The 25409-nt window shown below is 35.4% G+C and overlaps 1 protein-coding gene across 5 annotated transcripts in view; it reads right to left on the bottom strand.

The window, feature by feature from the left end:
• Positions 1-25409, bottom strand: part of trv (trivet) — a 341295-nt gene that overhangs the window by 198089 nt on the left and 117797 nt on the right. The window lies entirely within an intron of this gene.

Here is a 25409-nt window from a genome sequence, read left to right as displayed (position 1 = left end):
CCACTTTAGTTAAATTTTCAAAAAAATTAATCTTTCCGTAACCTTATATTACGTATTTCCAATACCATTTCCGTCCTCAGTGACCCCATACCAAATTTCATAATTTGTACGCATTCCAAAAAACTTCTTATTTTATCGTTCATGCAGTACTAAAATTGTACCAAATTTAGTGATTTTCGATACCTGGGTATAACCTTAAAAAAATAACCTTCTTATATCAATCATATAATCAAACCGCGATTCTCGTGGCCATCTCTATCAGTTCACCATAAACCAATGATGGTACCTGACATATAAATACATTAGTACGAATTTCCGAAACCTCCTCCTAATATTTCAAAATTCCTGCTAATCCCTTTACACTGTAACAAATTGTACCAAAGTCTGTACCATTTAGTACTTTTCATAGTATGCATTTCCAAAGCCATCTCCATCAGAATTCCAGAGCTGTCTCTACACCCGATATTTTTTTTAAACACGTCCATATACTAACGTTACACACCTTACTGAAAAAATACAAATTCCAGCTCTAGCCCTTCACCCAATAAAAATTGAGTACCATTTAGTAATTTTCGTATACTTATGGTACGTATTTCGACAACCACATATCACAAACCTACACTGACCTTTATACAAAATAGTAACATTAATCTTAATTCCAAATCTCAGGATTCCAGTTGTCCGTTCGTCCAATACCAAACTTAGTACCATTAAGTACTATTCGTATCCAAAAGTATGAACTGCCAAAACTAATTCAGTCCTACACTCTAACTATCCGTTCAACCAAATCCAAATTGTACCAAATTTAGTACATTTCTTAACCATAAATACGAATTTCCAAAACTACCTCAATTCTATAATCTCAATTCCCACTGTAATCTCAATTCCAAATTTCAGGATTCCAGCTCTATAGCTCAAATCCAAAGTGTACCAAATTTAGGACCATTTAGTACTTTCCGAATCCATAAGTACGATTTTCCAAAACTTCCCAAATCCTACACTCCAACAGAAATCTTAATTTCAAATTTCAGGATTCCAGTTCTATCCGTTCACCCAAATCCAAATTGTACCAAATTTTGTATTTTTCGTTCCCATAAGTACGAATTTTCAAAACTTTCTCAATCCTACACTGCAGCAGTAATTTTCATTCCAAATTTCATGATTTCAGCTCTATCCGTTCACCCAAATAACCATTGCGCGAAATGTAGTAGTAGTTACTTTTCGTACCCCTGAGTACGAATTTCCAAAACTACCTCAATACTCCATTCCAAAAGTACTCTCAATTAAAAATTTTAGGATTCCAGCTCTAACCGTTAACCCAAATCCACATTGTGTCAAATTTAGTACCATTTAGTATTTTTCGTACCTATAAGTACGTATTTCCAAAACTACCTCAATATTACACTCCAACAATACATAATCTCAATTCAAATGTCAGGATTCCAGGATCCCATTGCACGAAATTTAGTACCATTTGGTACTTTTCGTACCCATAAGTACGAATTTTCAAAACAACCCAAGTTTAGTACCATTTGGTACTTTTCGTACCCATAAGTACGAATTTTCAAAACTACCTGGTATTCTCAATTCCAAATTTCAGGATTCCAGTTCTATTCGTTCACCCAAATCCCCATTGTACCAAATTTACTACCATATATACTTTTCGTACCCATAAGTACGAATTTCCAACACCTACACTTCAACAGTAATTTTAATTCCAAATTTCGGCATTTTAGATCTATTCGTTCAGCCAAATCCAAATTGTACTAAATTTAGTATCATTTGGTACTTTTCGTTGCCATTAATACAACCTCAATCCTACACTTCAACAGCAATCTTAATTCAAAATTTCATGATTCCACCTCATCAGTTCCCTCAAATCCCCATTGTACCAAATTTAGTACTTTTCGTCCCAATAAGTACGAATTTCCAACAGTACCTCAATCTTACACTCCAACAGTAATCCCATTTTTAAATTTCGGAATTCTAGCTTTATTCGTTCACCCAAATCCCCATTGTAGCAAATTCAGTACCATTTAATAGGTGTCGTACCCATTATTACGAATTCCCAAAAGTACCTCTATATCTCAATCCTACGCTCTTACAGTGATCCTAATTCCAAATTTCAGGATTCCAACTCTATCGGTTCACATAAATCCAAATTGTACCAAATTTAATACCATTTAGTACTTTTCGTAACTATAAGTACGAATTTATAAAACTACAGTAATCTTTATTCCAAATTTCAAGTTTCCAGCTGTATCCATTCACCCAAATCCAAATTTCGTACCAGTTAGTGCTTTTCGTACCCATTATTACAAATTTTCAAAACTACCTCCATATCTCTCTATCAATCTTAATTCCAAATTCCATGTTTCCAGCTCTTTCCGTTCACCCAAATTCAAGTTATACCAAATTTAGTACCATTTAGTACTTTTCGTACACATGAGTACGAATTTTCCAAACCATTTCCTTTTAGAAGCATAAACTTCCCAACCTTGATTTCCATACCAAATTCCAAGATTCTAGCTATATCCGTTCAAAATATAAAATTGGTACTAAATTTGGTAACTTTTAGTACTTTTCGTACACTTTGAGAGCGAATTTCCAAAAACCCTTTGATACATTTTTCTAACTCTCCATCTGTTACCTTCATTCCAAATTTCAGAATTCTAGCTCTTCCCGTTCGCCTTATACAAAGGGTGCATTATTTAGTACCTTTTAGTATTTTTCGTATCCTTCTAGCTCGAATTTCCAAAAATCACCCGCACATCTTAATCTTACACTTCAGCCCTAATCTTAATTCCAAATTTCAGGTTTCCAGCTCTATCCGTTCACTCAAATCCAAATTGTACTAAATTTAGTACCATTTAGTTCTTCTCGTACACATGAGTACGAATTTCCCAAACCATTTCCTTTTAGAAGCACCACTTCCCAACCATGATTCCCATACCAAATTTCAAGATTCTAGCTATATCGGTTCAAAATATACAATTGTTACCAAATTTAGTAACATTTAGTAATTTTCGTACACTTATAGTTCGAATTTCCAAAAACCCTTTGATACATCTTTCTAACTCCCCATCAGTGATCCTCATACCAAATTTCACTATTCTAGCTCTTTCCGTTTGACTAATACAAAGGGTACCCTATTTAGTACCTTTTAGTACTTTTAGTACCCTTCTAGTTCAAATTTCCAAAAACCCAGCCTTATCTACCCCCAACACACCAACAACAATCCACACTCAAAATTTCAAGTTTCTAGTTTCAGCCCTTTCGCCTTGGCGTTAATGAATCAGTCAGTCAGTCAATCAGTCAGTGAATCACTCACCTCACTGCTCTTTTATTTGGGTAGGGTATTGAGAACTTCTGTCAAATTGTTTTGGAATCACTCCTTAACCAATTTCGATACATATTTTGCCTCGTTATCTTCGTGGAATGCCCATCTAAGTGGCATCTCTTTTTCAGCATAAGGCAACATCACGTCTTTTAATACGTTACGATACTTGAAACGATCTATAATTCCATTAATTTTATGAACAACTTTCGAAAATGTAGGGGCAAACATTTAAAATTTATTAAAAAAATCAAATGACTAAAGTCTCATAAAAATAAACTTAAGTACGAATTTATGGACAAACCAGAATTCGGCATATTAAAAAAAAATTAATCAAGAAATGTACAACTCCAATATTGTATTTGAGAAATATTTTACCAATTATCCACATGTATTCAAAACTTGTTCAATATTCAACATCTTCTATCCCCTATAAAAGCATATGATCAATATTTCATTGTTTTTTCTTGTTTTTTTTTTTTTTTTTTTTTGCAAACATTCTTTGATTTTGTATAATTGAAGTTTCTCTGATACTTCATATTGTAACACAGAATCTTTTGCTGATAAAATTGAAATTGTTTTCATAATCCCTTTTTGTGCCGGCTTCTTCTATCACGGTAGCAAAATAATAAAAAAAAAACATATCAAAATCTGAAAAACAACTTTGTGTTTCGATTAACTTTTGTAGTGGCCCACTTCATCACCAGCAAACAGCAATCAGATCAGAGACCAACAAAATTCAGTGACTCAGTGACCAATGTGAATGGTATTGGAATGACCACTGCTAGTTGGTCGTTAACACAAACTGCTTCACAATCTACATACATGTTACAGAGATTCAGAATTGTTGTTGTTGTTTCAAGCACCGCATATGTACATATGTATGTAGTTACATATGTATACAGTATATGCATACAAACAACAACAACCGTGAAGTTTCACTTGTGTAAAAATTGAACATTTTATGTTCGTTTGTTTAACTTGCTGTTGTGTCAAATGGTGTTCATACTCTACGGTTTGTACAGACATAGTTCCACTTTTCTCTTGTTACTGCCATGTTTGCCATTATTGTAGCAGTAGCCGTGTTTTTCTGTTTCTATTTTTAGCCAGCCATTCAAACCGAACAAGCTGAAAAATAAACCTTCTTTTTTTAGTTTTCGCTTTCTAAATTGTATACAAGTGTGGTCATTTAATGTCGATTTGTATTCTAGATTGGATTTTTTCCATGTTTTATCCCCTTTTGACACTCCATGAAGTATGGATGATGTCGGTTTCTCAGAATGTATGTTAACTTGTGTCAATTGTCAATTGTATTGAAAGCAATATTAAAGTAGAGTTAATTTTTATATACGAATAATTAGAAATATGAAAGTATAAATACATTGAGATTCAGAAACAAAGAGGTAGAAAAATGATGTTGGATGGTCTCTTGAAAACAAGAGATAGCTAAGATAGATTTACAAATGTAAACGCTTAACCCAGGAAGTTGATTTTTGTAATCTCCGAACCATAAAATAGCATTGAAATATATATCGGGGAGCCTATGTGCATACATATTCTTGATCAGCATAAAATTCTAAGATGATATAAGGATTTCCGCATCTCTGTTGAAATGAAGTTAGAACTCGCAAATATTTCACAGAGTCAATAACTTTTTATATCACTCGTAGGATGTTTGCTATTGACAATGATGACCTTGTTACAAGCACACCCTCCTATAGAAAGCAGCAAGGTAATTTTGTAATTGATACAGATTGTGTGATCAGCAAATGGAAAGATAATTTTTCCAAATTTTTGGCATCCAATACTGGCGAAGAAGACGAAGGTACTACAGATCTAACACAAAAACATGGGTATATATGCCCTCCGACTAAGATGAGGTAAAGACAGCAATAAACTAGCTGAACAGCAATAAGGCAGTAGACGCCGATGGCTTGCCAGCCGAGCTGTTCAAAACCGGAGGCGATATGCCGAAAAGGTGTATGCATCCTCTAGTACTCAACGATCGGAACCTCAGCATCATGTGTCCTGTTCGCTAGAAGAATAGATAAAATACTGTGCTGTAATTATAATGTCATAAATCTGCTCCTTATTGCTTATAAGGTTGTGTTAGGGATATTGTGCGAAGGACTAAAGAATGCTTAATTTTTCCGCAATCTTGCTAAGCCTCTCCGTTTTCTCGCAAAGTGTGGATGCTATTTGTTCCACAGAACATTTGATTACCTTTGCATTATTTTCTACTTGGCAATGATAAATAAGACACGTAAAAATAAAATAAAAATAATATTTAAAATAATAATAAAAATAAAATAAAAATAAAATAAAATAAAAATAAAGTAAAATAAAATAAAAAAAAAATTGAATGAAAATAAAAATAAAACAAAATGACAGTAAAAATAAAATAAAAATAAAAAAATAAGAAAATAAAAAATATAATAAAAATAAAATGAAAATAAAACAAAATAGATAGAATAAAAAAATAAAATAAAATAAAATAAAATAAAATAAAATAAAATAAAACAAAATAAAATAAAATAAAATAAAATAAAATAAAATAAAATAAAATAAAATAAAATAAAATAAAATAAAATAAAATAAAATAAAATAAAATAAAATAAAATAAAATAAAATAAAATAAAATAAAAATAAATAAAATAAAATAAAATAAAATAAAATAAAATAAAATAAAATAAAATAAAATAAAATAAAATAAAATAAAATAAAATAAAATAAAATAAAATAAAATAAAATAAAATAAAATAAAATAAAATAAAATAAAATAAAATAAAATAAAATAAAATAAAATAAATAAAATAAAATAAAATAAAATAAAATAAAATAAAATAAAATAAAATAAAATAAAATAAAATAAAATAAAATAAAATAAAATAAAATAAAATAAAATAAAATAAAATAAAAATAAAATAAAATAAAATACAATAAAATACAATAAAATAAAAATAAAATAAAATAAAATAAAATAAAATAAAATAAAATAAAATAAAATAAAATAAAATAAAATAAAATAAAATAAAATAAAATAAAAAATTAAAAATAAAAATAAAACAACAAAATGAAATGAAAATAAAAAATTAAATACAAATAAAATAAACATAAAATAAAAAAAAATTAAAATAAAATAAAAACTCTGATTGAGGGTATAGTCTAATGGCCTGTTTCACTTAGAGATTCAAATACAAACTCGTTCGAACTACTACCAAACTTCTTTAAAAAAATATTTGATTCATTTTTGTTTTCAATCAAATACAAATGTTCTACAACAACAGGAGTTAGGTGGTAATTCGAACGAATTTGAATTCGAATCGTCTTAGAGAAACAGGCCATAAGTGTAAAACCGAGAAACATCGATTTGTGGGGTGGTTCGGAGGGGGTTGTTCGGAGGCTGGAAGTACGTAGTGGGATGGTTCGCTGGGTCGAAGTTCGGAGGGTGGAAGTTCGGAAGTGTGTGGTTCGCAGGGTTGAAGTTCTGAGGGCTATGGTTTTTAGGGTGGAAGTTCCTAGAGGGGAAGTTCAGAGGAGGTGGTTCGGAGGGTGGAAGTTCGGAAAAATTAACTCGATCCTTATAATTTGTTGTCATTATCGTGTTTTTACCATTTCCGAACAAAATCTCCCGTCGTAACGTTTTAAAAACTTTACTTGTTCTAACAATGTACATTGGCAAAGAGGAAGTTTACCCCGCAAATTTTAGGCAAAATTAGTATCCAAAATAAAATGCAACATTTTCTGTGTTCTTAGCAACTTATCACATATCAAAAAAGGGTTCTGTGGAAAGCAAAAATTTGCGAATTGTCAAAAATATTGCTAAGTGCAAAATGAAAAGTTTAAAAGTTGTTTCGTGCAATAGTGCCCAGGCGTATCCACTATTGACCAGATATTTACCCTGCGATATATCCTGGAATGGACCCATGAGTTGCAAATCGGAACTTACATATTTTTGTCAATAATAGAGCAGTCTTCGACTTCTTCGTTCAAATTTATTCCAAGGCATGTCTCACTTTGATATCCCGAAAAGCTCATTCGGCTTTGTAAGTTGACTCAAACTGATAAACCTCCTCAACTGAAATAGGTTTCCTATCCTATCCATAATTTTAGGTCCAAAAATATTTCGACCACGGATACCCAAATGTTTAAATTATCTCATCTAATCTATAAATGTGTTCAATTTGGTGGTACCTATATGTGGCGGATATTTCAAATTTTGAGCAAATTTGACAGTTTTTGGTGGTAAGTTTGTGACTGCAGGGAGCCTGAAATGCCAAATTCCTGCTAGTTCCGTCAAACAATGTAGCTAAGACCCTCACAATACCGAACATCGGGAGCTATACCAAAACTTGAACCTATGTTTAAAATTTTTGGTTGGGAAGTTTTGTGACTGCAGGGAACCTCAAATGGCAAACTTCGGGTAGTTCCGTCAAAAAAAAAAATTGCCAAAACCCTCAAAATACCGAAAATCAGGAGGTACCTTTATATGGGAGCTATAGCAAAATATGGATCTAAATTATCAACTGTTGGTTGTGAAGTGTTATGACCAATAGGAGCTTCGAATAACAAATTACAACAGGCTCGGTCAATGTGAAACTATAAGTGACAACAGGGAATCTCAAATGTCAAATTACGGGTAGTTCCCTCCGTATCCTATCTTCATTTTGGGGAATGCTAGAGTGATTACAACAGACGGACATGGATAGATTGACTCTGAATTTTGCGCATGTGATGGTAACCCTTTAAGCGACTTTTTTTGCAAAGAATAACTATTTTACTAGTTTTGTGAAGTCAACATATGCAAGTTTCTGCATTTGTTGGCGGTGTTTTTTCATTAGTCACTTATGCACATATACTCGTACATGCATGCTCGTATTATTGTACATATACAAATATACATACATACATCAACATGTAGATATGAATGTCTATCTATGCGGATGTAGATATCCCCTGAACTTTTGTTTTTATTTTGAATATTTCAATTGTTTTGTCATTGTAGATTTTTTGTTGTCTGTCACATAGTGTTTTTTGTAATGTTTCAGTTCACATACATATAACAGATGCACAATGGTTTTGTTTGGCTCTGTGTGTCCTGTCAGTGGTTTGACAGATAAAAAAACAGCCGGGTGTAACTTTTTGATTTTCCTTGTTTGGTTTTATTTTATTTTTTTCTTTTTTTTTGTAAATTTATCTGTTATTACACATTTCTGTGTATCTACATATTTATATGCAGACACAGACACATACAAATATACATATTTATATAAAAACTTATATTTAAAAGGCCAAAAAGAGAAGGCAAAACAATTTTACATATTTTTTTAGAATTTATATGAATATTTTTGTTTTAATTAATAATTGCTTAGAATAGATTTGTTCTGTTTTCGTTTTTGTAGTTATGCCTTTGTATAAAAATGTGTACATAATTTTTTATTTAATGGGTGTGGTTTTGTTATGGCACATAATCGATTTGTATTTGTTTTCTGAATTGCCCTTTTTTGTTACATATCCATTTGCCCTACATTTGCTCGTTTTTGTTTTAATAATACAGAGATATATAAAAGTTATGTTTCAAATTGTCAGTACATCCGCATTACAGTTGTATATTTATTTATTCTCGTAAAAAATAAATATTTTTATGTTTTTAAATATTATACAGCTTTGGGAGATCTGGATGAGAAATAATATTTTCATGGATTTAAAGTGAAAAGAGTTAATTCTAAAAAATAAAAAAATGCTAAAATGCTCAAAATTTGTCAACATCTCGTTGAGCAACTTGGGACGTGATTGTGGTAAAATGGCTGTACAGATGATATTAATAACATACATATCGTCACTATAAATGCCTAAAGTCGTAACTAACAAACGTTATAAAATTAAAATATTCATCTAATAAGGGCGAGTATTTGGGATTTTATCAGTCATATACGAATGGGAGTAAGTATTGAAATCAAGACTACAGAAAACGCAACAAAATCTGCAATGTAATCCCATTTTCCGAAATGCCTTTTCTTGAATAGGATCGTTATTTTTGAAGCTTGAAATTTAGCAAGAGCATGTTTTTTAGTCTTATTCAATCAATAAACGAATTTTGACTTTTTGGAGATACGTCTTCGGGCATTTATGGTGACAACATGTTCCCACAAAGGGAACATTTTAGATCAATGATATGGGACCTAATTTTTATCGTCGAGTCCGAAAGACGTGTCTAAAGACACCACTTCTTGAGAAGTTTTACATGGCTAAAATACTGAGGAAATGTGGCCAACATTATGCTGAGAGATATTTTTGCCGTCGTTGAAAATGTGCAGTGTGCAAGGCGGGTGTGTGTACCAGGTGCTTATTAATTCCGGTGGCATCCGAAATTATAAAATATGGGCTATGAATAAAAAATTAACGAATCTGAATAGTGACTGCTATATTAAAACTCTCGTTGAAGCAAAATATGAGCTATCGTAGCACACAACAGAAGTATTGGGAGAAACGCAGAGTGGGGAAAATTGTTTTTACAAGAAAAGGAGATGAAAGAAAACGGTTGAACGAAAAAATTCCAACGAACCAAATATTAAATCGATAACAAGAGGTAAAAAATCTGGTGTCGTGTAAGTAGAAATTTTTTTAACTCTTGAAGATGCTACAGAAGCAATCCACGAAATTGGGTTTTAATGTATAACACCCAGTCAATATGTGTTGAAAGCAGCAGGAGCCAATGTGTTAAATCGGAATAGGTATTACCATCCGAGCTGTTTAACACCTGATTGCATACACCGATGAAATTCATGGATCAGCTAGGTAATCACATTTTGTAAGAGGAACTAACACAGAGGCATGCACTTACTCAAAATCAGCATACTTCAAATCAAATCAGATCGATACTTAACATTTTTTGTTGATTACACTGTAAACCGAAATTTTGGGGCAGAGATAATTCTTTTTGGGGATGAAAGCCCTTGGTGAGCATACTAAGAATCCCTAGTCAATGAGTGTCGCACCTAAAATTTTATGAGCGACATTTTTGCAGAACATTTCGAAGCTGAAACACGTTATCTTGTGGTACTTTTATAGCGGTTCTTAAAATAAGGGACGAAAAAAACATTGACGGAAGCGAGTTAGAGGGTCGAAATGCTCTACGAAAATAATCCTCATTCGATTTGACTGCAGACATGTTATCTTATAAATAAGCTAAAACAACAGTTAGCAAAGATATAACGCAAATTCCAGATGCCTTACAGGCCTTCAGCATAAACTTCATCACGCCAGAACTCGGAAGTTCGACTCAAGATGGATTTGTCCTTCGGGATTCTAAATATACTGACCAAGGGCTTTAATCCCCAAAACGAATTATCTCTGCTCCAGATTTTCACCTCCTTTTGTGTCACAGTGTAATCAAAAGGCAACAGATTTATGCCCTTATACAAGGTGGCGCAAAAGTAATCCTCCTATCAGAAAATGCTATAAATTTTGCGATTGGCCCCTAATTTCAGTTCTGTTTTAACATTTGTATAGTAAACACATTGGAAATACACGTTAATAAACAATGTTACGCTACACTGCTCCAGAACGCGTGCCACAACCGATATGCTGAAGTATGTATTTCCCGGGCGCCTAATCTCCCGTTTTAACTATTTGCACTGGCCAGCAAGATCGCCAGATTTGACCGCTCCAGTCTTCTTTTTGTGGGGCTTTTTGAAGTCGCCGCAGACTCTTTCAGCTCTTAAATACAATATTCGTCAAGAATGTGAGGAAGTTTTGGCCTAAGTGATGGAAAATTCCATAAAAAGGACTCAAATGACAATAAACTGTGGCGGCGGCCATTTATCTGATATCATATTCTCGACTTGATGTAAAAAAAATTAAAAGACCAAATAAAAATAATCAACAAGAAGATTCAAAGTTTTTCATTTTTTTAACCCAGATAAAGCCACTGATCGTTTAAACGCCACGAAAAATGGTTGAAAAAATTAGCGTAAAACTCTCGAATATTTTTGTGGGGTTTTTGCATTTTCTTATAGTATTGTCTGTTATCTGTCATTTCACGCTAACAAAGCTTCATTTGACCTATGCATTTCCATGAAATTGGCCTAAAACCCAAACTATTCAAAAAAATCGACTTTTTTGTAATTTTCGACTTTTGATGAAAAAATTTAAATACGCGATAAAAATTTAATCATAAATGTTAGAATCATATAAAGTCAGGGATTTGTTAGGAATATAGTAAGATTATTTTCTCAATCAAAAACCAAGGGATTGGCATATAAGGATACACCTACATTACCCTCTAAAGTTTTTGGCACTTTTAAAAGAAAGCCCGATTACAGGAAAACTATACGTTTTAGAGAAAAAAGTTATTTTTTAAAAAAATTCTTAAAATGTCTCAAAAATATAATTTCCATAAACAATTTTAAGTTTTCTCGCAAAAAAAATTCTCGGCGCTAAGTGGGTTAATTACAGCCAAAAAACATCTGAAGTTTACTTTTACGCCACCTTGTAAGTAGAGCACACTGGTTTATCTCCTTTCCTGTGGAAGGAACACAGGATGCTTAGGTTCCAATCGTTGGATACGTGTTCTTCTTGCCAGATGGTGATAAATAACGGATGCATTCACCTTATCAGCGTGTCGCCTCCTGTTTTGAACAGCTCGGCTGGTAAGCCAACGGCGCCTACTGCCTTGTTATTCTTTAATACCATCATTTTGGACTGGATTTGTGATATCTTCTTCATCTTCGCTTGTATTAGATACCAACAGATTGGAAATATGGTCTTTCCACATCCTGAGTACACTATATGCATCAGTTACCAAATTATCTTGCTGGTCTCTACATGAGGATGTGCCTGTACCGTAGCCATTTGTTTCATGTTTCACTCTTTGGAAGAATTTTCCAACTTCGTTCTGGCTTCTGTACATCTCGATTTTTTACATTTCCGCTTTTCGATTTCTCTCTTTTTCCTGCGGAAAAGACGTTTCTCCTCTCTCCTTTTCTCCCGACACCACTGATTGTACAGCAGCCCTGTATGCTGCATTTTTCTCTACGGTAACAGCACGACACTCCTAGTCATATCATGGTTTCCTTGGTGTGGGTCTCTAGTATCCAAGTATGGATTTTGCGGCTTTTTTCATGGGCGTGGGCAATATTCTATCTATTATGATTGCAAGGTGATTGTTGTTGTTCTTGTAACAGTGTTTATTCTTGTGCGTTTGCGTGTTCGTTCTTCTGCTCAATCTGGCTCTGGATCTATCTCCAGTTCAAGGAAGTGGCTGCTTCGATGTGTTGTAACCACAAATCCACTGGAGTTAAATGAGTAGGTTTGGCAGGGCAGTTCAAAAGGTGAAGTGCGTTGTACGGGCCCATGCCGCATATGTATTGCGCTGTGCTATCGATACTTGCCCAATAGGAATTTAAGTAACTGCAAACTACTCTGGTTTATCGTGGCAGCTGACGCTCCTCAGTTGCGATAGATGGGGATGTACTCCGAGAACTTTATTCACACTGTATTTGCTTATGGCCTTAGCAACTGCGTCCGTGTGAATGATATTCAGACCTGCCTGATATGTCTGTTGATCTAGGGGTTCTTTCCTATATTGTTGGACCTCCCTCTCTAGAGCATGAATATCCTTCCTGATATGCCTGAATGTGTCGGGCCTAGCCAGCAGATGGTGATTGGGATGGCTCTTGCGATAACACCCGAGCAAGTACTGCAACAAAAGCATTTCATTGTGTTGCTGTACTAGAAGAATCTTTGCCTCCTCATGTAGATGGTCCACTGAAGACTTGAGGAGGCACCCTGTTGCTGTTCTCAGGGCGGAATTCTGACAAGTTTGAATCTCTTTCTAATGCGTATCAACTAAATTCGAGACTAAACTGGAGCCGCATAGCTTACCATAGACCGACGTATCGCTTTATATGTGCTCAGCAAGGTTTTTTTTCGGAACGCTCGGTGAGTGTTTTCCATCTACAACGCCGTGATCAAGTTAATTTTTTTTTTGGTCTGAAAATAGCCAGGTGCCCTTTTAAACGTTCGAGATGCTTTCATCTGGTACTGCCTTGTTTTTGTCGCTGCGAAGTCAATAAGCCTCATTCCATTGTCAGATGTTTCACTGTGGAGAATAAATTTACGATTGTTGGGCCAAAGATATTCTTTTTCCACTTTTTTTATTCAAATCGCTTAGAATAATTTTAATGTCATGGGTAGGACAACGTTTATATGTTTCTTCTAAGCGCTCGTAAAATATATATTTGGTCTGTTCCTACTTGTTTTCAGTTGATGTTGAAAAATTTTTTGCCAATCCAACAATTGAATGTATTTTCCAAGAGTTCTCTCTTGAGTTGCCTCCGCTCCCTGTATTTCGCAATACCTCACCAAATAGTCTAAAACATATTTTACTTCTGCCACCACACCACACACCAGTACCATAGCCTTGGTTACACAACAATTTAAAGTTTCAATTTTCATTATTTTCTAAAGATTTCCCTGTTGCATTGTTTGAAAAATGTCAACAAAGAACAGATATTTTTTCTCTTTCTCCTCCTTCTTCTTTTTTTCTTTTTCTTGGTGATGAAGAAATCTAAAACCACAACAACAACAACAAAAACCTTACCCCAAAACATGATATTTTATTTACTTAAAAATACCAGGAATAATTTGTTACTTTCTATGCCAATAAACATCAATGAAATTTATTTAAACATGGCTTATGTTTTATGTTGATATTGTTAAAGTTGTTGTTGCTGCTGTTGTTGTTATTTAGAGGTTTCTGCCTTGGCATTGTTTAAATTACATTGTATGCTATGATGCCACACACACCATGGCACCACCACCTTCGTGGTATACCCCCTGCCAGGCTGTTAAACAATTTTCCATTTTATTTCATACTCTGCTGGTACTTGTCTTTGCGGTGGTCTTTGATAACTGCAAAAGTAGTAGCATCAATTTTCCTAGATAAAAACGGGGAATCAGATGGTTACGCCATTATGATGACGAGGACGACAAACGATGGCAACAACGACAATATATAGAGTGACTGCTGACTCCTTTGTGACAATATCGTGTAATGCTTAACAGCATTACATGTTGACTTATGAGTGTTGCTACAACATAAAGTACAGAGATATTATTCCCTTAACTAAGATTTTGAATTATACACTTCATACGATGAGATATAAAATACAAATATATACACAAGCACATACTTGGAGTACAAGTACAAGACTTTGTGTACACCAATACCCATACTTACATACGTACATAAGGGCTATAACTAAAAAAAATATTGCCCTGATAGCAAAAGCCCACGTACAATTTTGAATTAGTAGAAAAAAGTTACAGCACACAAAGTGATTTACAAAGAGCTATTGACAAAATGTAATGTCTTGAATTATTGAATACATCGGGTGACGTAGAGGATAGAAGATACAAAGTAACGGCCCTGACCCGATGTAATAAAGCAATGTCCAGGACTTGTCTTGCTCACCCTTTTATCTCAAGTGAACACCGACATGGGGAGATGCCTTTAACATCGATAGCGCTAGTGAACAAATTTGTGCTGCGCATTCACATATGAACGTTAACACGTTGTGTTGGGCGTTGGGCTACACGCAGAAAAATTTATGTTAGAAATATGTTTGGATCCAAACAAATATATGTTTGGGACCGGTTGCAAAACAAATATATGTTTGGATCCAAACATAATATGTTTGGGTCCAACAAATATATGTTTGCAACATTTTGTAACATATCTCAATTTGATATGTTTGGGTAAAACATATTTTTTATGTTAGAACATTTTTTTCATGGGTGGAGAGAGGATGTTTGTCAACGAGAGTTAATAACAGTGCTCTCGCGGCTGTGGAATGCTGTTTTATAATGAAGAGTTGTATGTATTGTAGAAGACGTAGAAGCGAAGAAGGGGCTTTGGTGGCATGTATGCGTCAAACTCGTGTGTTTCTTGTTTTGTTGTTGTTAACCAACTTAGCAGGAGAAAAAGAAAAGAAGAAATGATATGAATTACATTTTTTTCTTTCTTCAGTGTTTTAGTTGCCTTTGTAGAGTCAAGACGGTAAAGTGAGTGAATAAATCAGTGCTTTGTGTTTTCTTAAAGAAATTGTGCTTTTTAGTAAATTAAATGCCCAATACATTTTATAATTGAATCGGAAAGTTGAATGGAATTATTTTATTGGACAAGGAAGAAATCGCATTTAATATTGGTAATTACATACATACTTATGTATATTTGAAATATGGCATATCCATATTTATTTATTACATTACATAATCATTTGATTCTAGATGCCGATTCCCCGCTGATGATTTCAACTATGAGGACAATTTGTTTTATTTCACAACTAAGGAGAAGCTTTCAACTACGTTTCTATATATTTTTCCTTTTTAAAAGTGTGACTATTTACAAATTATTTCAATCAGTTTTTCTTTTATTAAAGTGTGTTATGTATTTCTTTGGAATTTTGTATGTACCTTTGTGTTTGTTGTTCTTTTGCCTTTTAATAAAAAAACCGCAACATTTGTGTGTATACTATAGAGATAGCCAGTGAGTTCTTACTGAGAGGAAGTGAGCACACATTTCAAAGTGTTTTACATTGAATTGTACGCTCCCTTGCTCTCAGTAAGCGCCCACTGGTGCATGTGTTTGTTTTTTTGTGCCTTTTGGGTTTGTATTTTTTTGCACCCAAACATATAAAATTTTTGCACCCAAACATAAAATTGTTTGCACCCAAAACATATCTTTGTTTGCACCCAAACATATATATATTTGCACCCAAACATATATATGTTTGCACCCAAACATATATTTGTTTCCACCCAAACATATATTTGTTTGCAGACCCAAACATATATTATGTTTGGGACTGTTGCAAACATATAAACGTTTGCTGCAAAATATGTTTGGGACATATGTTAGAGAGGCCGTTTTTTTTTTGCGTGTAGTAACCACACGTACTACAAAACAAGTAAAAAGTCGTAAAGTTTGGCCGAGCCGAACTTTTTACACCTTCCACCATAAACTAAAATTAAATAATTGTAGTTTCCTTTCCAATGCACTATTTTAGGTGGACACATTTTTTGACCAAGGGTACCTTAAATACCTAAATGATCTAATCTAAAAAATGCTTTCAATCATGTGGTATCTTTATTTGGGGACACTATCAAAGTGTGGGACTATGTTGACAATTTTTTGTTGGGAGGTTTCGTGACTGCAGAGAACCTTAAATGTAAAATTTCGGGTAGTTCCGTCAAAAAATGATGACAAAACCTTCAAAATACCGAAAATCGGGAGGTACCGTAACTTGGGACTAATACATAGACTTTTATTGACAAATTTTGATGTAGATAATACTGTGACCGATAGCAACATCAAATGTCAAATTACAGCAAGTTTGATCAAGAAATGCAGCTTAAATTCTCAAAATAACGAAAATCGCGAGGTACGGTTATATGTGAGGGGCTAAACAAAAATTGACAATTTTTAGTGGAAAAGTTTGGTGACCACTTTGAACCTCAAATATCAAATTACAGGTAGTTCGGTTTAATATGTATCTTAAACCCTCAAACTACCGAAAATCTGCAGTTACCTTTATTTAGGGATTTACCAAAAGATATGCTTATGTTGACAATTTTTGGTGGAGAAGTTTTGTGCCCACCACGAACTTAAAATGTCAAGTTACAGGTATGTAGTTCGGTAAAAAATTTCACATAAAAATCCTCAAAAAAACGAAAATCGCAACGTTGTGACGGCAAAAGTCGCTGTGTTTGTTTTTGTCCAGACCTTTGTTGTTGTTGTTTTTTGAATTGTATATGTTGAATTGTATAATTGAATTACCAAAGAAAATCTACCAAGAAGCACGTGGTTTTTCTATAATGTGATAAGTACCACAAAAGCACGTGGTTTTTGGAAATTATTTCAAAATTGTTTTTTGGGTAATAGCTACCAATTGGTGTTTCCTATAAAAGGACGGGAGAAAATTAAAAGGCGATCAGTCAGTGTTTAAAGGAAACCAAAGTAACAAGTGCGTGAATTCAACCGAGTGAAGTGAAACCGTTGCAGATATCCAGGTGAGTCAGAGTGTTGATATTAAATTCCGTGTAGACTCCTTAAAGTGTTCGGAAATCTTGGGTCTTCTTCCTTGCGTACTCTCCTTCGCGTACTATTGCCCCAATTCTTTTAAGTGTTTGCAACTCTTGGGGTTTCTCCTTCGCGTACTCTTGCCCCGATTCCTTGAAGTGTTCGCAACACTTGGAACCCCTTCGCGTATCGCTGTCTAGACTTTTTAAAGTGTTCGCAGCTCTTGGGCCTTCTTTTTCGCGTATCCTTGCCCGGACTCTTTGAAGTGGAAGCCCTTCGCGTATCCTTGCCCGATTTCTTGAAGTGTTCGGAACTCTTGAGTCTTCTCCCTCGCGTACTCTTGCCCAGATTCCTTGAAGTGTTCGCAACGCTTGGAACCCCTTCGCGTATCCTCGCCCAGACTTCTTAAAGTGTTCGGAACTCTTGGGTCTTCTCCCTCGCGTACTCTTGCCAAGATTCCTTGAAATGTTCGCAACTCTTGGAACCCCTTCGCGTATCGCTGTCCAGACTCTTTGAAGTGTTCGCAACTCTTGGGTGTTCTCCCTCGCGTACTCTTGCCCAGATCCCTTAAAGTGTTCGCAACTCTTGGAACCCCTTATCGTATCCCTGCCCAGACTCATTGAAGTGTTCCGAACTCTTGGGTCTTCTCCCTCGCGTACTCTTGCCCCTATTTCTTAGTGTGTTCTCAACTCTTGGGTCTTTTCCTTCGCGTACTCTTGCCCCGATTCCTTGAAGTATTCGCAACTTTTGGAACCCCTTCGCGTGTCCTTGTTCAGACTCCTCGAAGTGCTCGGAACTCTTGGGTCTTCTCCCTCGCGTGCCCAGATTCCTTGAAGTATTCGCGTATCGCTGTCCAGACTCTTTGAAGTGTTCGCAACTCTTGGATCTTCTTTTTCGCTTGTCTTTGCCCGGACCCTTTGACGTGTTCTCAACTCATGGAACTCCTTCCCCGCACACTCGCTTCTTCATACTTTACCCCTTGATCATCACCGTCGTGTAAACCACCACAGACTCTCGTGAAGCCTACAAAGACCTTATCTAGGCCCCCCACTCACCTTCACAGGCGGAGAATATATCCATATCCGGAATCTATTCGGAGAACTTATTCAGGTCTCCCACGAAGCCCATCTAACTTTTCCAGGTCGCCCAAAAGGCCAGCATAGGCGGAGAACTTATCCAAGTCTCCCACGCAGCCCATATCCGGAATCTTCCCGGGACTGGACCGGTAACGACGAGCTGATAGGTGAAATTAGCCAGGTCACCAGAACGAGCGAACGGAACTCGGCCTTTTGCACTTACAAATTTCTGTGCCAGACTCTGGACCCCCGCGAGCTATCCAAGCAACCGGAAAGAACTTGTCGTTACAACGTACCGTTTTATTGGTGCTATACACAACATGGACTTATGCTGACGATTTTTGGTGGAAAATTTTCGTGACTATTGGGAACATCAAATGGAAAATGTCTAGTTCGGTTAAAAATTGGATCTAAAATCCTCAAAATACCGAAAATCTGGATGTACCGTCATATGGGGTTATACCAAAATATGGACGTATGTACACTTTTTAGGGGAGAAGTGTCGTGACCCCTGGGAACCTTAAATGTCATATTACATGTAATAATTATTTTTTCACAAACATACCAGGCGGGACAAGGGAGACTTCTTTTATATCAATGAGTGCACCCCAATTCATATTAGCTAATTGATATGGACCTACAGTTTATCGCCGAGTCCGAACGGCGTGTCCTAAGACACCACTTGTAGAGAAGTTTTACATGGCAGAAATACTCAAAAAATGTCGCCAACAACGAAAATCGGGAGGTACCGTTGTATGGAGCCTAAACAAAAACATGGCCTTATGCATATTAACAATTTTTGGGCAGAAGTTTTCGGACAACTGTGAATCTCGAATTTCAGCTAGTTCGGTCAAAATAGGTAGTTAAAATTCTCAAAATCCCGAAATTGGGTGATACTGCTATATGAGGGATATACCAAAACATGGACCTATTTTGAAAATTTTTGGTAGCGAAGATTTGTGATCACTTGAAACCTAAAATGTCAAACTACAGCTATTTCGGTAGAAAGCAAATTTTTAAATAAATAAGAATCAGCTTGAGCCAGGCTGGGGTTTGGACGCACGTCCTTGAAAAACATGAAAAAAGTGTTGTCACGGCATTTTAGAGTTCACAGCCAAACTCATAACTTCCAAAGACCACGCTAAGCGTTTGTTATGGAAGCCATATTATGAATGTACAAATATCCATCATAGTAAAAAACAAATCGCATTTGAAAGAGGAAAAGTAAGATGATAGCGAAGCCACTCCACAGCCGATATGTCTGATGAGCCTCTACCATGTCACATACGAGTAGTAGTGGTTGCTTGGGCTCGGATTTCCTTTTCATTTGCAAAAATCATAGGACATTAAGCTCGACTCAAACGAGAAACTAATTAGAACTTTGCTATAATTCTCAAAATCCTGAAAATGGGAAGGTACAGCTACTTGGGTTTTTACCAAAACATGGACCCTTCTTGACAATGTAGAAGTCTTGAAATCACTGGGAACCTCAATTTGCCATGCTTTTTGCGACAATTGCCAAAAACTTATAACCCTAATGTAGATAAATTCAATACATTGGCCAAAATATACTAAATACATATACAAATCACCAAACAAGTCAAGTCCGTTTACAAAGTATCACCATGCACCAGGGTATTTGTGCGTATGTGTGTGTATTTGTTTTCCAAAATATTTTACACACACAAAATTCATATAGAACCATCCAAACGGTTGGCTGCATAACGACAAATTATATCTGCATGAGTAAGATTTGTTGTCTTATGGGTTTGCTGGTTCGAGTGGTGTATGTCTATTACCCTATCTCCTTGTTCTATATGTATATTATCGCCCGCCTGTCTATACTCTCTTCACTAAGTTTATACTTTATGTTGAGTAGATACGCTCTTATACATTAGGAGGATACAACTTGACATTTCGGTATCGTCAAGTAAACAACTTTGCTGGTCTTGTTTCATTCATTTGAGTTTCTGCTACTGCTGCTGTTGTTGTTATTGATGTTGGTACTATCCTTACCCAGCTGCTTCTTTGTTCGGCCTCTCGGGGGACATTTGTCAGTCAAGAGACAAATTTAATTTTTCTTTTGCATATAACAGTCAGTCAGCCTGCTGGATTGTTACCACCAGCCCCTAGCAGCAGTTGTAGATGTGGCAATGGCAAATGTCATTGTAATAATAACAACAAATAGTAGCAATTTTTACAGCATCTGGAGATTAAATGATGATCTGTGATCATTGGCGAGGGGAACATAGGTGTGAGCTTTAGACAAAATCTGTGCGAAAAAAATAATAACGTACCATTATATTAAGCAGAATCAAACCACCTTCATAAGAGACAGCCTTTTATGAGAGAAGTCCTTTCTGTTCCTTCCGGGGAAATTAAATTTCACACTGTCACTGTACGACTTTTTGGTATTCTCCAACCACAGGTCTTAATTCAAAGACCATAAAGGTCCCCTGAATGTGGTGTATTGTCATTTTTGTTTTTGTAGCGATATTTATGTAAGTGCGTGTGTGTACATGGCTTGCGATTCCCCCTTGCCATAAAGTAAATTTCATTATGATTTGAGACGGAAGCTAAGAGTGAGAGCAAAGTTGACTAGAGTTTTCAAATGTTCGTAAGATATGAGTCTCAAATGGTTGATACCGTAAATATGAGGTTGTTTCAATGACATTTAGTAGCAGTAGCAGTCATTTGCTGTCATTGCTATTTATATATGTATATACAGATAACTGGTGAAATGTGTGTGGCACATAGTAACCAAAGTCATAACTTTCAACTACTAACACACAAGGCTCAATTCATATATGGTTTGGAGACACACATATATATTTACAAATACACTTAAACCATACATACACGCCTCCTTCTCGAACAATTCAAACATCCATGCATGAATAAGTGTAAATATTATGATTGTTATTACTTAGCTGAGAAGTTTCCCAAACTCATATTGGGTGTCAGGTTTTTTTTTTCGACTACAACACAAAAAATGTATAAATCTGTCACAGTTCGTTCCATAGTTGTTATTAAGGCCACCAGACATTATGGCTATGGTGTTGACATATTCAAAAACATGCTAACACTTCTCTTCAACATGTTTTGATTAGAGTTGTGTGCAGAATTGCAATGCAATCAGTAACACGTTGTGGTTTTTAGATGTCATCGTCAATGGTTTATGGTTGAACATAAAGTGTCGCTAAAAAGGACTAATTGTTTGTTTGATTTTTTTGCTGCAACCCTAATAAATGTCATTGCTTTGAGTCATAGTAAAATTTGTTTAAACAAATACAAAAGTATCAGTCGACAGAGATACATATATCCTCAGCATATGTGAATATTATGATTTTCAGCTATGGACAGATAGAATATCGTCTACAAAACGGAAATCATTTTACCCAAAAATTATGTTTTTAGATTGTTTTCAGAATTTTGTGGCCGTTTCTAGGGAAGGAAGTAAAATTATGCCGCTTTAAATATAGGTTTTTTTTTGAAATTTTTGATTTGTTGAACATTTTCATAGGAGATACCAAAATTAATGGACCGATGTTGGTAGCGGATCTGAATTGGGAATAATTCCTGTCTAAAGTTATCGTGCCAACCAACCATTGTAGTTGGTCACAGCAGGATTTCACTATTTCAGGAAGCATGGCTTTTCACACCAAAAAAGGCAAATAAGTCCTTTGTTTGGGCGGGCACAACTTTTTATACCCCACACGACGAATAGTATTGAAGCAAAACTGAATTGAATACCTATTTTCCTTTAGTTTATGAAATAACTAAGCCCGCCACTGTGTACCTACCAAAACATTGCCCTGTATTAACCTACGAAATAAAAAAAAACTAACGATAACGTTACATGGAGTCTATATTGAAATGTGGATCTAAACCTAAATTTTTCAGCAGAAAACTAAATACCAAATTCAGGCGTTTTGCTGAGATAATGTGTCTAAAACCATAGGCTAGATTAAAAAATTGACCATAGAAACAAATTTCTGCGCGAAAGTTCACCCCTACCAACGAAGATAACATACGAAATTTCAGACAGTCGGGTGTGTGATAATGATGTTATAACCTTTAAAAAATCGGAAATCGGCAGATTCCATTCTATGGAGGCTATATCAAAACGTAGGCCTCTAGCAGCAAATTTCTGGAAAAATGTTTAGTGCTCCTAACGAAGACTAAATCAAAGTTTAAGCCACTTCACTCTGATAATAAGGCAAAAAGTTTGAAAATACCCGACTTTTGGAACCTACCAACTACATGTAAATTAAAGTACCCCATGGACAAAAAAATTAAAAAATTTAAACCTGGGTCCTTGTTTTGGTGTAGCCCCTATATAACGTCACGATTTTATGTATTTAAGGATTTAGCTAAATTTTTGACCGAACTAGTGGTGTTTTTCAATTTGAGGTTCCCAGAGGTCACATATGTATTTTCTTCTTTTTTCTCAAGAAATATGGACTTGCCCTTGAAGAGACTTTTACTGTCGTAATTGAGGCAGCGAATGCAAGTTGCAAAAATCAAAGTGAACCGAGATCAGGTCTTAAAGTGAATTTATCCAAAAATGTGTGTGGGAGGTACCAGACGGAGTGGAAAAATATAGTCCATATTCGAACCTGACCTATACCTGGTAGATATATTAGGATGTGTAAAGTATGGACCAAATCTGTCACCCCCATCAAGAGTTATCGTACTCACAATTTTTCCGAAAATTTTTGAACTTTTGTGGGGGAGGTACCTGAAGGAGTGGACCGATATTGCTTATCTTCGAACTTAAACTAAGTTTGCAAAAAATATTACGAAGGCCACATTTTGGACCGAAACGGCAGATCCCGTCGACCAATACACACGGTGTCATAGGGGGTATTTTGCGCCTATCAGGCTTTTTTCTAAGGAAGTGTGGACTTGCCCCTGATGAAATTTGTACCGTCGTATGGGGGGCAGTGATTATAAGTTGCTACAACAAAAATCAAAGCGATCGAGAGCAGGCCCTAAACTGAACTTTTCCAAAATTTTGTGTGGGAGATACCCGAAGGAGTTGACCGATTGAGTCCATATTGAAACCTTATCTAAGTGTGGTGCACATTTCACGATGTGCAAAGTATGGACCTTCAAGAGTTATCGTGCGCATAAATTTTTCGAACATTTTCGAACTTTTGTGTGGGAGGTACCTGAAGGAGTAGACCGATATGGCCCATCTTCGAACTTAAACTAAGTTTGGACAAAATATTACGATAGCCAAATTTTGGACCAAATCAGCTCATCCGTTTGAGAGCTATCGTGCGCACCAGCCAGCCAGACAGACAGACGGACTTACAGACAGACGGACGGACATTGCTAAATCGACTCCAAATTGTCTGAAACACATTTCGTCCAAACATACTTGGGGTCTAAAACCATTATTTCGATGAGGCACATTTTGCCCGTATGAAAGTGTATATACCCTTCTAACCTTAAGGCTGAGGGTATAAAAATTGTCAACATAGGTCATTGTTTCGGTACCTCCCGATTTAAGGTGTTTTGATGATTTCGGTTAAATTTTTTACCGACCTATCTGTAATTTGATATTTGAGGTTCGTAGTGGTCACAAAACATTTCAATGAAAAAATATCAACATAGGCAGAGCTTCGAATACTCGCCTCGAATTCCACTCGCGAGTGAAACTCTTCTCGGATTCGAGAAAATTGAGGGAGGCAACTTGCCCCCTCCCCACCACCAAACAAACACTTACGCCAACCACAAATAAACCTGCCCCACTCCCACCAAAAAAATTGCACCCAGAAAAAATTACCATCTCCCCCCAAATTTTCAATCGGAACTCTGAATATAGGTGCATATTTAGGTATTCCTCATATATAACAGTGCCCCCCGTGTTATAGCCCCAAATAACAGTTTCTCTTCCAAAAATTGTCGACATAGGTCTTGTCTCCCCATTTCCATTTTTGGAATAACGAGTTTACTATTAAAAATCAGTCCTACATTCCCAATCAAAGTTCATTACGCAACCTTATTTCCTTTCACACATTCCCCAGTTAATTGAATTTTGCACATAACTCATCTGTTCACTTACATATATCAATCAATTCCTATTTGCATACATATACATATAAACATTATCTGTGTAAAAAAAAAACTAAAGAAATTTAAATATAAACCACATGCCCACAAGAATAACAACAACAATTCCCCTACCTAACCATCCAACTAATCGTATGACATTTTTATTGGAAAATTAATTAATGTATTCTATTTATAATTGAACTTTGATAACGTCAGAGTTTCCATATTTCCTAATATAATTAATCCCCATAGAACATTGATTTAAACATTTTTAGGCACAAAATGCCAGCTATGCTATTCTGCACTCCATACATACCAACAAACAAACACATGAGCCAACTAACAAATTTTTGGATAGTATCGACGTTGCTTATTATAGCCGATTTGAATGATTTTTATTATTGCTCATTACCAATGGAATGGAAATTTAATTCTTTTCATTATCATTAGCCGTGTGATATAATGCTCCCTCGTATAGTATCGACAATATAAGTATGTACATACGCACCTGCCACTAATGAAACGTGTGTGTGTGTGTTTGTGCGTATGCATTTGTCTTCTATGTGAACATTTTTCAGTTTTGAAACACGTACGGGTAATAATTTCTGCTAATTACTCTCAAAACAGTAATTTCATTTAAATGAAATATCTCAACTCACATACAAAACACACACATACATGCACGCATAGGCTAAGGCGCCCTCGGCAGTGGCGTTTGCAGTGCTAGTTATCTCACCAACAACAGCATTATCACCACACCATCACGCCCACAACCATCACATACAATTGCCTAGGATGACGGTAGCGACATACCAGAACATTTTTAGCCACCCATAGGGCATACACCAAC

This window comes from Musca autumnalis, unplaced genomic scaffold (assembly GCF_047663935.1).
Source record: "Musca autumnalis isolate F117 unplaced genomic scaffold, ASM4766393v1 scaffold_1, whole genome shotgun sequence".
Taxonomy (NCBI): Eukaryota; Metazoa; Arthropoda; class Insecta; order Diptera; family Muscidae; genus Musca; species Musca autumnalis.
This window is presented reverse-complemented; position numbering and strand designations above follow the sequence as displayed.